This window comes from Lygodium microphyllum, chromosome 18, assembly GCF_053477565.2.
Source record: "Lygodium microphyllum isolate KBCC chromosome 18, Lygodium_microphyllum_v1.1.10, whole genome shotgun sequence".
In the NCBI taxonomy this organism is placed as follows: domain Eukaryota; kingdom Viridiplantae; phylum Streptophyta; class Polypodiopsida; order Schizaeales; family Lygodiaceae; genus Lygodium; species Lygodium microphyllum.
This window is the reverse complement of record NC_141152.1, coordinates 132,946,118-132,958,198: the sequence shown is the minus strand read 5'-3', so window position 1 is coordinate 132,958,198 and position 12,081 is coordinate 132,946,118.

The window sequence follows — 12,081 nt, the reverse complement described above, 5'->3', positions numbered from 1 at the left end:
CACCTTATGGCAATAACAACCAGCAGGTATCAAACACAAGAGGTGGTGGAAAATTTAGAGGCAGGAGGAGATCTAGCCCTAGAGGTAGAGGCTCCTGGCAACAGCAGCTTCCATCTGACAATCCGAACAAGGATAAGGATTCTCATTACTGCGGAAAGTATGGGCATATTGCCAAGGACTGCTGGAAGAAGCAGGGCAATCAAAAAGGCAAACAACATGGACACTTTGCTACGTCTAGTCAGGCAGATGATACTTCAGGAGATAGATTGTTTGCCATGCAGTATGTAAAAGACAGAGTCGCTGAAAAATCCACTGATGATGCAGTTTGGTATATTGATTCGAGGGCATCGAACCACATGACTCCTCACAGTGATTGGTTCACTGATATGGTGGCTGAAAAGCATGGCTATGTCTGTACAGGTGATGATGCACAGCATAGCATTGAACATAAAGGCAAAGTGCCTCTTGTGGTTCATGATGGCAGAAAGAAAAATTTGCATGATGTATTGCATGTTCCATCGATTACGAAGAACTTATTGTCTGTCAGAGCAGAACTTGCAGGTTAGATTCAATAAGCATGGCTGCTTTATTGAAGAGTTTGGCAATGGATGCAAGTTGATAGCTTGCGGTCACAAGAATAGCAGAATGTTTACTCTTGATGCTACCTTGCCAGAGCTGAATTCGGCTATGTTTGCCCATGGTTCTGGCACTATCAAAGACTTGGAAATTTGGCACAAGAGAGTGGGGCATGTAAATTTGCAAAGGCTGTAAATTATGTAGAAAAAACAACTTGTTACAGGTTTACCCAAGTTCCAATATTCAGATATTGGTCATGTATGTCATGCTTGCCAGTTTGAAAAGCAGTTAAGGTTGCCGTTTGTCAGGCATGTAAGGCAGAGTACACGACCGTTGCAGTTAGTGCACTCTGATGTTGGGGGCCAGCCCATAATGCATCCATGGGAGGCTCAAAGTATTATGTGACATTCATTGATGATTACAGTTGCTATACTTGGGTTTACATTCTGAAGACAAAGGATGAGGTGTTTGCTATTTTTCAACAGTTTAAAAACTAGGTTGAAAAGGAATTTGATTGCTATATCTCTTGCTTGAGATCAGATAGCGGTGGGGAATATGTGTCAAATGAGTTTGACAACTTTCTGGCTGAAAATGGCATACGCAGGCAGCTTACCTGTAGCTATTGTTGAGATATCGAGCTCCACTCGTGATATGCCAGGGTGATCATTGTGCATTTATGTCATCGACTTGTCAGTTGTGCAGATGCGGTTGGTACACCGCCCATGAATAATAGCTAGATGACAGCTATCCTTATCTACTCTAGTTCGTGGCTCAGTTAGTATGCCACCTTAGTTAGTTGAGTTTGGTTTGAGACCCATATATAGGGTTCTTCTATTTCTATGTACTTGAGTTCTTTTGGCTTACACAACTAAGAAGAGAAAAACTGTTTTTCAGCCTCCACCTTTGTGTGTATTCCCCCATTGTGCAAGCAAGAAAGCTACAAGTGAGACTCCTTCCTTCTCTCCCACAATATTGACATGGTATCAGAGCCTTGTTCGTGGTAAGGAGCTCAAGAAAGCAAACCAAGTTCACGGTATTCTGGTAAGAGGACCAGTGTTGCTTTCATTTTTCTGTTTTGGGAGCAAGTCTCTGCAGGTAGCACAGCCGGAAAGTCCAAGAGTGCATTGTCTCAGATTGAGACGCCCTTCGCGGTGTGGCAAGAGGGCAGTATATGCTGCGGGCAAGGGCTTTAGCCCTTGGTTGCTCTGTTTTTTTTATTTGAGGCCATTTCAGGGCCTGTTTTGGAGACGGAAGTTTTCTGCACGCACTCAGGAAAAGACCCTGCTTTATGCTGTGCGACCACTGCTCTACAGGTCGGTGAAAAGTTACTGTAGAAATTGCATCGTATGCCTATGCGCAGAGACATTGGGAGTTACAGAATCATCCTTGTTGCTTGTTGATGCAAAATCGTCACTAGGAAGTGACTGTGTGGTCAAATACCACTTTCGTCAGTTTTGCAGATTTGCCCTTGTGAGGCTGAAGCTATGTTCTTTGCAGTGACAGAATTTTTTGCAGTGTTCTGTAATGGCGTCTGATTCTCTTTCACAGATTGTCACTGAAAAGCTTGACAAGAACAACTTCCAAGCATGGAAGTTCAGAATGACGAATTTCCTTATGGGAAAAGGATATTGGGAATTCGTTGCAGGAAATGAAGAAGAACCAGTTCTTCCTGATGTTCGCAATCAACAGCAAATGCAGGCATTTAAAGCATGGCATGAGAGAGCCAGGAAAGTTATGTACTGGTTGTCTATCAGCATTTCAAACTCTATGATTGTGCATATTCAAGATGCAAGTACACCAAAGGAGGCATGGGATACTTTGTCAAAAATGTATAGCACAAATATGCAAGCCAGGAAAATGCAGCTCAAGCAAGAGTTGCACAATGTGCAAAGAGAAAATATGAGCATCAATGACTACCACATGAAGGTGAAGAAGATTGCAAATACACTTGCTTCCATTGGGTCGCCAATGGAAGATGATGATTTAGTCTCTGTGACCTTGAATGGTCTAGGAAAGGATTATGCACAGTTCCAAACATCCATTTCCGTACGTGAAAGATTTCTTGATTTTGAGGAGTTGATTGCTCTTCTAATTTCTGAGGAGCAGAGAAATGGTGGTGCATCTTCTTCAGGAGGAACTTCAAAAGAAGCTCTCTTCTACTCAAATGCTAGAAGAGGTAGAGGCAGAGGTAGAGGAGGCCGTGGTAGAAATCAGAATATGCACCAAACTCAAGAAAACCAGTCCTATGGAGGAGGACGTGGTAACTCTAGAGGCAGGGGGAGCCAAAGAGGTCGTGGTGGATGGCAAAGAGGCCAAAATGCAAACAGTAATGTTGAATGCTACTACTGTGGTAAAATGGGTCATATGGCTAAAGACTGCTATAAAAAGTAGAATGACATCATGAATGGAAAATTGCAACAAGGGAATTATGCATCTTCTAGTAGACAAGGTGATGACAGAAATGAGCATTTGTTTATGGTGCAGCACATGAACAATTCTATGACAAGTGCAGAAGAAAGCAACGATGTATGGTATGTTGACTCACGTGCATCAAACCACATGACAGGTCATGCAGAATGGATGGAGGATGCAAGGAAAATGGAAAAACCAGGATTTGTGGAGACTGGTGATGATAATGCACATCCTATTGTGCAGATTGGAAAATTTCCTTTGTCTATGCAGGATGGGAAAAAGAAATACATGTCCGATGTATTTCATGTCCTGAATATCACCAAGAATCTAGTTTATGTTGGTCAAATGGTTGAGCAGGGCTTGCAGGTCAGATTTAATCCTCATGGATGCTTTGTTGAGGATATGAAAAATAAAGGTCGCTTGATAGCAAAAGGAAAGAAGAAGGGCAGAATGTTTACGTTGGATGCAGACATGCTTGAATTGAGTGCAGCAATGTTTGCACATGGGACCGGTGTAGTTGCAGATATTGATATCAGGCATAAACGCATTGGTCATGTTAATGTACAGTGACTTAAATCAATGCAGGCCCAAAATATTGTTGCAGGATTGCCTAGATTCAAGGTTGCAGAAATGCATAAGGTATGTGAAGCCTATCAATTTGGAAAACAGGCAAGGAAACCATTTCCTCGACATGTTCAAGAGAGTAAGAAGCCATTGGAATTAATTCACTCTGATGTGTGGACTACTAAAGCTGCATCTCTTGGAGGCTGTCATTATTTTGTCACTTTTATTGATGACTATAGCAGAAAAGTTTGGGTGTATTTTATGAAAAAGAAAAGTGAAGTTTTTGGGCATTTCAAAACTCTTAAAGCTATGGTTGAAAAAGAAACAGGCCTGCAAATAAAATGCATAAGGTTAGATGGAGGGGGAGAGTACCTCTCAAATGAGTTTGCAAGGTTCCTGCAGGAGCATGGCATAAAGCAGCAATATTCATGTAGTCATACCCCACAACCAAATGGAATTGCAGAAAGGAAAAACAGGCATATTGGAGAGGTATCTCGTGCCATGCTCAATGAAAAAGACTTGCCATATTTTTACTGGGCTGAAGCAGTTGCTACAGCAGTCTACATAATGAACAGGACTCCCATTGCAGCAATACATGGGATGACTCCAAAGGAGAGGTATACTGGTAGGAAACCAGATATTTCTCATTTGAAAATTTTTTGTTGCATTACCTATGTTCATGTGCCAGATGAGTTGAGATCCAAGTTGGATCCAAAAGCTGAGAAGTGCATCTTTATTGGTTACTCTCTGCAGAGCAAAAAGGGTATAGATGCTATAACCCTTCTACTCGTAAGTTTACAGTGAGCAAAGATGTTGTTTTTTATGAGATGAGTAGCTGGTATAAACTAGTAAATGTGATTGATAATGTAGATGCACAAAATGGTAATGCTGCATAGAATTCAGAGCAGCAGTCTCACAAGATATTAGTGGACCTGGAGCATCCTCTAGCAGTGGTTCACATTCTTCACCATGGACAGGCAGATTGAGATCAGGAGAATCTTCTCAAAGCAATGCAGATAGTGGTATGCAAGTATCACGAAAAGGAAAAGAGAAGGTAGATCAGCCCATGTTTGATGTGAATGCAGGTCACTCTTATGTGGATGGTGAATCCAGTGGCTCAGAACAGAGCATTGATGATGAGTTGGGTATTCCTTCTATTGTTACACCTGGAGTAAGGAAGACCAGGGATGTTTTGAGAGCACTTGGGAGTGAACCTACTTTGCGGAGGTCCACCAGAGCTAAGTATCCTATAGATAGGCTGAAATATGATGGATTTACAGCCATTCACTATGCCTATATGGTCAAAGTGATACAGGAACAAGAACCCACTTCTTTTGAGCAAGCCATGGGAAAAGAAAAATGGGAGAAAGCCATGGATGAAGAATGGATGCCTTGGAAGCAAATGCTACATGGGAATTGGTACCTTTGCCTAAAGATAAGAATGCAATTGGTTGTAAGTGGGTTTATAAGCTGAAGCACAATGCAGATGGTTCTGTGAACAGATACAAGGCAAGATTAGTAGTCAAGGGGTATGCACAAACATATGGCATTGATTATGAAGAAACATTGAGTCCGGTTGCAAGGATGGCAACTGTAAGAGCAATCATTGCTATGGCTGCATCAAAGGAATGGTCTTTACATCAGATGGATGTAAAGAATGCCTTCTTACATGGTGATTTGCAAGAAGAGGTCTATATGGAGCAGCCACCAGGTTATGTGCATGCTGTTCATCCTGAGTTTGTTTGCAGGTTGAAAAAAGCCTTGTATGGCTTGAAGCAAGCACCTAGAGCATGGTCTGACAAGATAGGACAGTATCTTGTCACTATTGGCTTTCAGATTTCCAAGGCAGATTTCTCACTTTATGTGAGAAAAATAGAGAAATGTATTATGTTGCTTGTCATTTATGTTGATGATTTGATTATCACAGGTGATAGTGGTGAAGATATCCTTCATGTGAAAATGCTATTAAAGCAGAAGTTTGAGATGAAGGATTTGGGAGAGCTGCGTTATTTCTTAGGCATTGAGGTAATTAGATCACCAATTGGGATACAGATCTTGCAGAGGCAATATGGATTGGACATGCTGTCCAAATATGGGATGACAGGGTGTAAGCCTATTTCAGTTCCTTTGGAGTAGAATGTGAAGTTGAGTGCAGATACAGGTGAGCTTTTGGAAGACCCTACTATGTACAGACGCATAATAGGAAGTTTGATTTATATGACTATTACCAGGCCATATTTGAGCTATGTTATTGGATTGGTAAGTCAGTTTATGCAAGCTCCAAGGAAACCGCATTTGGATGCGGCTAGACGCATACTCAGGTATGTGAAGTCCACATTGCAGTATGGACTATTTTATGAGACTGGGATTCAGATACAGTTGCATGAATACACTGATGCTGATTGGGCTGGTAGTATTTCTGATAGACGATCTACCAGTGGATATGTGTTCTCTTTTGGGAGTGCTGCAGTCACTTGGAGCAGCAAGAAACAGCCTACAGTTGCCTTGTCGAGCACAGAGGTTGAGTACAGGGGCGCAGAAATGGCTGCATGTGAGGTAGCTTGGTTCCATAAGCTACTTTATGATATGCATCAGCCTACAGTGCGGGAGAGGGTTTTACTAGGTCTTATTGATCTAGTTTATGTCAGCACGGAGGATCAGGTAGCTGACATATTCACGAAGGCATTGGGCGGCGCAAAGAAGCTACGCAAGTTTAGAGACCTACTTGGTGTGCAGGAATTGCGATTGAGCTCGAGGGGGAGTGTTGAGATATTGAGCTCCACTCGTGATATGCCAGGTGACCATTGTGCATTTATGTCACCGACTTGTCAGTTGCAGATGCGGTTGGTACACCGCCCATGAATAATAGCTAGATGATAGCTATCCTTATCTACTCTAGTTCGTGGCTCAGTTAGTATGCCACCTTAGTTAGTTGAGTTTGGTTTGAGACCCATATATAGGGTTCTTCTATTTCTATGTACTTGAGTTCTTTTGGCTTACACAACTAAGAAGAGAAAAACTATTTTTCAGCCTCCACCTTTGTGTGTATTCCCCCATTGTGCAAGCAAGAAAGCTACAAGTGAGACTCCTTCCTTCTCTCCCACAATCTTGACAGCTACACTCCTCAGCAGAATGGGGTAGCTGAAATGTCAAGAATCGCATGGTGGGGGGACTTGCTCAAGATGTTGCGCCGAACACACACAGAATGCACAAGGAGAAGCTCACTCAAGAGACAAGAAGAGAGATGGAGGCCAAAACGTATTCTTGCTAGTTTCTTCTTCTTCTTCCACACACTTTACAATATACACAAAGTATAGATAAGATACAAGATAAAGGAAAGTGACCTACTAAGTCAAACAATGCATAACTGACTACACTAGTCGACTGGCGCTATAACTATGCCAACTATAAATAGGTGTAACAACTTGAATATAATAAGTAATGAGTCAGTGTCCATGTTAGAGTCATAATGACCACCGACGTGCTAAGTATAGACGTGTGGACCCATCTAACCAGGCGGTCCATCATCAATGTCCGCATGTGTTGAGCTTGTCATCTCAACACTCCCCATCAAGCTCAACTGCATCTCTGCAACTCCAAGTAAGCTTCGAAGCTTTTGAAGCTTCTCTATACCCAATGCCTTCGTGAAGATGTCAGCTATCTGATCCTGTGTGCTGACATACACCAAGTCAATCTCACCTGCTAGTACCTTCTCTCTCTTAAAGTGGTAGTGTGCCTCAATATGTTTTGTCCTGGCATGGAACACAGGGTTCCTAGCCAACTGTATACTTCTCATGTTGTCACAATAAATGACAACTGGACCTTCCACCTGCACATCTAAATCAGCCAATAACTTTTGTAGCCATACTACCTCATATGCTGCTACAGCAACACCTCTATACTCAGCCTCTGTACTCGACAAAGCAACTGTAGGTTGCTTTTTACTGCTCCAAGTAACTGTTGCACTACCAAGAGAGAACATGTATCCGCTGGTAGATCTTCTATCAGACATACTACCAGCCCAATCTGCATCTGTGTATCCAAACACCTGTACATCTATACCTGCCTCATAGAAAAGTCCATAATGTAATGTGGACTTCACATATCTCAATATGTGTCTGACTGCATCCAAATGTGGCTTTCTAGGTACTTGCATAAACTGACTCACAAGACCAACGGCGTAGCTCAAGTCTGACCTTGTAATGGTCATGTAGATCAAACTCCCCACTATCCTCCTGAACATAGTAGGGTCTTCTATCTCATCCCCAACATCAGCACTCAACTTTACATTCTGCTCCAATGGGACTGAAAGTGGTTTGCATGCTGTCATACCATACTTGGACAACATATCCAAGCCATATTGTCTTTGGGACAGCCATATACCATCATCACATCTGATCATCTCAATGCCAAGGAAGTACCTTAGCTCACCTAAATCCTTCATCACAAACTTATTCTTCAAAAAGTCCTTGACTTCAGCAATCCCACTATCACTATCACCTGTAATAATCAAGTCATCCACATAGATGACTATGATGACCAAACCTGCATCTCCCTTTCCCACATAAAGTGAGTGATCAACATTAGAAACATAAAAGCCAATATTGACAAGATACTCTCTGATCTTGTCAGACCATGCTCTAGGTGCTTGCTTGAGCCCATAGAGCACCTTCTTCAACCTGGACACATATGTGGGATGCTCTAAATCTTCATAACATGTTGGTTGATCCATATACACTTCTTCCTGCAAATTACCATACAAGAAGGCATTCTTCACATCCATTTGTTGCAACCTCCAACCTTTGGCTGCTGCCAAAGAAATCACACATCTGACAGTTGCCATCCTAGCTACTGGACTGAAGGTTTCTTCATAATCTATGACATATGTCTGGGCATAGCCTTTTGCAACCAGCCTAGCTTTGTACCTACTAATAGAACCATCTGCATTGTGCTTAATCTTATAAACGCACTTACATCCAATAGCTTTCTTGCCCTTCGGCAATGATACTAGATCCCAAGTCTTATTGGCCTCTAATGCAGCCATCTCCTCATCCATTGTTGCATCCCAATGAGTATGACCAATAGCATCCTCAAAACAAGTGGGCTCAACATCCTCAACTAGTTTCACCATATAAGCATAATGGTGAGCTGCATAACTTCAAAACCAAATCTTGTAACAGGGTATTTGACCCTGCTAGATCTACATACCACCGGATCACTCAATGGAGCCTTTACATTATTATGAGCTCTCTGTACACCTGGTGTCCTGACAAAAGGAATACCAAGCTCATCATCTAAGCTCTCTAAGCAACTGGAGTCTCCATCAAGAACTGCATCAATGCCATTTGACACTTTATTCTTTCCTTTGTCTTTACCTGTAGTGCTACTAGATGCACCTGAAGATGTAGAGCTACTCCTTAGTCTCCCAAACCATGGACTACCAGATGATGTCTCTGGTCCACTAAGAGTCTATGATTCTTGCTTTTCAGCCTGCACATGAGTGTCATGATCATCATCATCATCAAATGCATCACCACTAGATGCATACCAACTGCTCATTTCATCAAAGATGACATCCCTGCTCACTCTTAACTTACATGTGACAGGGTTATAACAGCGATACCCTTTCTGCTCTAAAGAGTATCCAATAAAGACACATTTTTCTACCTTTGGATCAAGCTTCTTCCGTAGCTCATCTGGCACATGAACATATGCAACACAGCCAAATACCTTCAAGTCCGATACATCAGGCTTCTTGCCAATAAACCATTCTTCAGGAGTCATCCCATGAACTGCAGCTATTGGAGTTCTGTTCATAATATAAACAACAATATGAACAGCCTCAGACCAAAAATGCTTAGGCATATTCTTTTCAGCCATCAATACGCGTGCAACTTCTGCAATATGCCTATATTTCCTTTTTGCAACACCATTTTGTTATGGGGTATACCTACATGTGAACTGTCTCTTTATCCCATGAGACCTTAGAAAATCACTGAACTCATTCGAGAGGTACTCTTCCCCTCCATCTGACCTCAAGCACTTTACTTTCAAGCCTATTTCTCTTTCAATTGCAGCCTTGAAAGTTCTAAAGTGCTCAAACTATTCACTCTTTTTCTTCATAAAATATACCCACTGCTTTCTAGAACAATCATCAATGAATGTGGCAAAGTATGAACTGCCTCCAAGAGATACATTTTGTGTAGGCCCCCAAATATCCGTATGCACAACATCAAGGATATTTCTGCTTACATCTCTGTCATGTGAAAAGGGTTGTCTTGCCTGCTTACCAAATTGACATGCTTCGCATACCTTATGAAATTCTACAACTCTAAATGTAGGCAAACCTGTAACCAACCCTTTGGACTGCATTAATTTTAGCCTTTGCACATTTGTATGTCCAATGCGTTTGTGCCAAATTTCAATATCTGCAACAACACCTTTTCCTTTAGCATACATAGCAGCATTCATAGTAGGAATTCAAGCATATCCAGAGTAAACATACGTTCAACTCTACTTCCCTTTGCTACCAACCTGCACTTGTCATTGAAGTCTTCTACAAAGCAGCCCTTTGCATTAAATCTGACTTGTAGCCCTTGCTCTACCATTTGACTGACTGGCACCAAGTTCTTTGTAATAGATGGCACATGTAATACATCTGAAAGACTCTTTGTCTTACAATCATGCAAGGACAAGGAAACTTTTCCAATGTGTGAAATTGGGTGGCATGAATCATCACCCATCTGCACATAACCTGTATTTTGCAAATCCTACATCTCTCCAAATCATTCTGCATGGCTGGATTGGATGCACCTGAATCAACATACCAAACATCATCATGTATTTTATTTCTTGTAATAGCATTTAGCATATGCTGCATAACAAGCAGACGTTCATTTTTGTCTTCATTCTGTCGTGAAGACGATGCATAGTTTCCTTGCTGCAACTTACCACTGCGAATATCATCTTTCTTAGCATAACATTGGGCTGCAATATGACATGTTTTGCCATAGTAGTGACACACAATACCAGAGTTGTTAGAACCTCTGTTCTGGCATCCACCTCTTCCTCTAAAGCTCCCCCTGCCTCTAAAGTTACCACGACCTCCTGAAACCTGCATATCGCCAAATTGCTGATTCAATTTGTTTTGCTGGTTGTCACTACCACGTCCTGTACCACGGCCTCATGAAGAGAAGCTGCCACGTCCCCTTCCTAAACTGGAGTAGAAAGCTTGGACCTGTTCACCACTTCTTTCAGATGTCTCACTCTGCATGTTGATCTCTTCAGTGATCATAAGGGAGACCAACTCATCGAAATCTGGAAATGGCTTTCTGATATATACGGAAGTTACAAAAGACTTCCAAGCCTTTTCATTGTTAAGTCCACCCAAGGTAGACGACACCAAATCATCATCATCGGGCATTGCATCAATCGCTGCCAAGGCATCTGCAATGCTCCTTACCTTTAGTGCATACTCATTGATAGACATCTTCCCTTTCTTCAATGTATTCAACTCTTGCTTGAGTTGAATCTTTCGTGCCTTTGTATTTATGGAAAACATACTTTCAAGTATGGTCCAAGCTGCATATGAATTCTTTGCATTTCTAATATGTCCCAGCATATTATTGTCAATTACTGTAGACAGCCAATACATGACATTTTTGTCTTTTGCATTCCATTCCTTTCGTGCCTTTGTCTCTTCTACAGTTGGAGGATCACTCACCTCCGGCTCCTTTCTTCACCTGAAACAAACTCGTAGAGGCCTTTTCCAATAAGGAAATTCGTGACATGGAACTTCCATGAAGGGTAGTTGTTCTTGTCGAGCTTCTCAATGATGGGGTTTCCACTGTTCTTTGCCATTATCACAAAACTAATACCAAACAGCAAGCAAATCTTCTGCAACCCTCAACCTGTAGTGCACAGCAATGCACCAGACAGCCTTTTTCACTGTCTACTCAACAATACATGCAATTTGCAACCAGTTTGTAGATAAACCTTGTGTTCATTTGCTGGTAAACACCTTTGAACTTACAGATCTGAAATCTGTAACCTGTGCACCTATATATGGCAGACACAACTAAAATTGCAAGGTATCTCAAACTGTTGTCCACAACCTTACAGCTCTAAAACAGGGCCTGAAACGGCCTCGGATGCCCAAAATAACTACGAAAAAACCCTAAAGGGCTCATATAATTAGAATACATAGCGCTCTTCGTGCACACTAAATCTCACTGCAATCTTAGATTTTTGCTCTACCCTGCTTCTGATGCCTCCATAGAGGCACTATCCAAGAGAGAGAGTGGAAGGATGTGAGAGCTTCTTACCCGTGGCTTGCTTGCTCGAACTTTGCTTCTTCTCCTTCACTTTAGCCTTCGAAATCAGCCTCTCTCAGTGGCGCAGCTCTGATACCATGTCAAGAATCGCATGGTGGGGGGACTTGCTCAAGATGCTATGCCAAACACACACAGAATGCACAAGGAGAAGCTCACTCAAGAGACAAGAAGAGAGATGGAGGCCAAAACGTTTTCT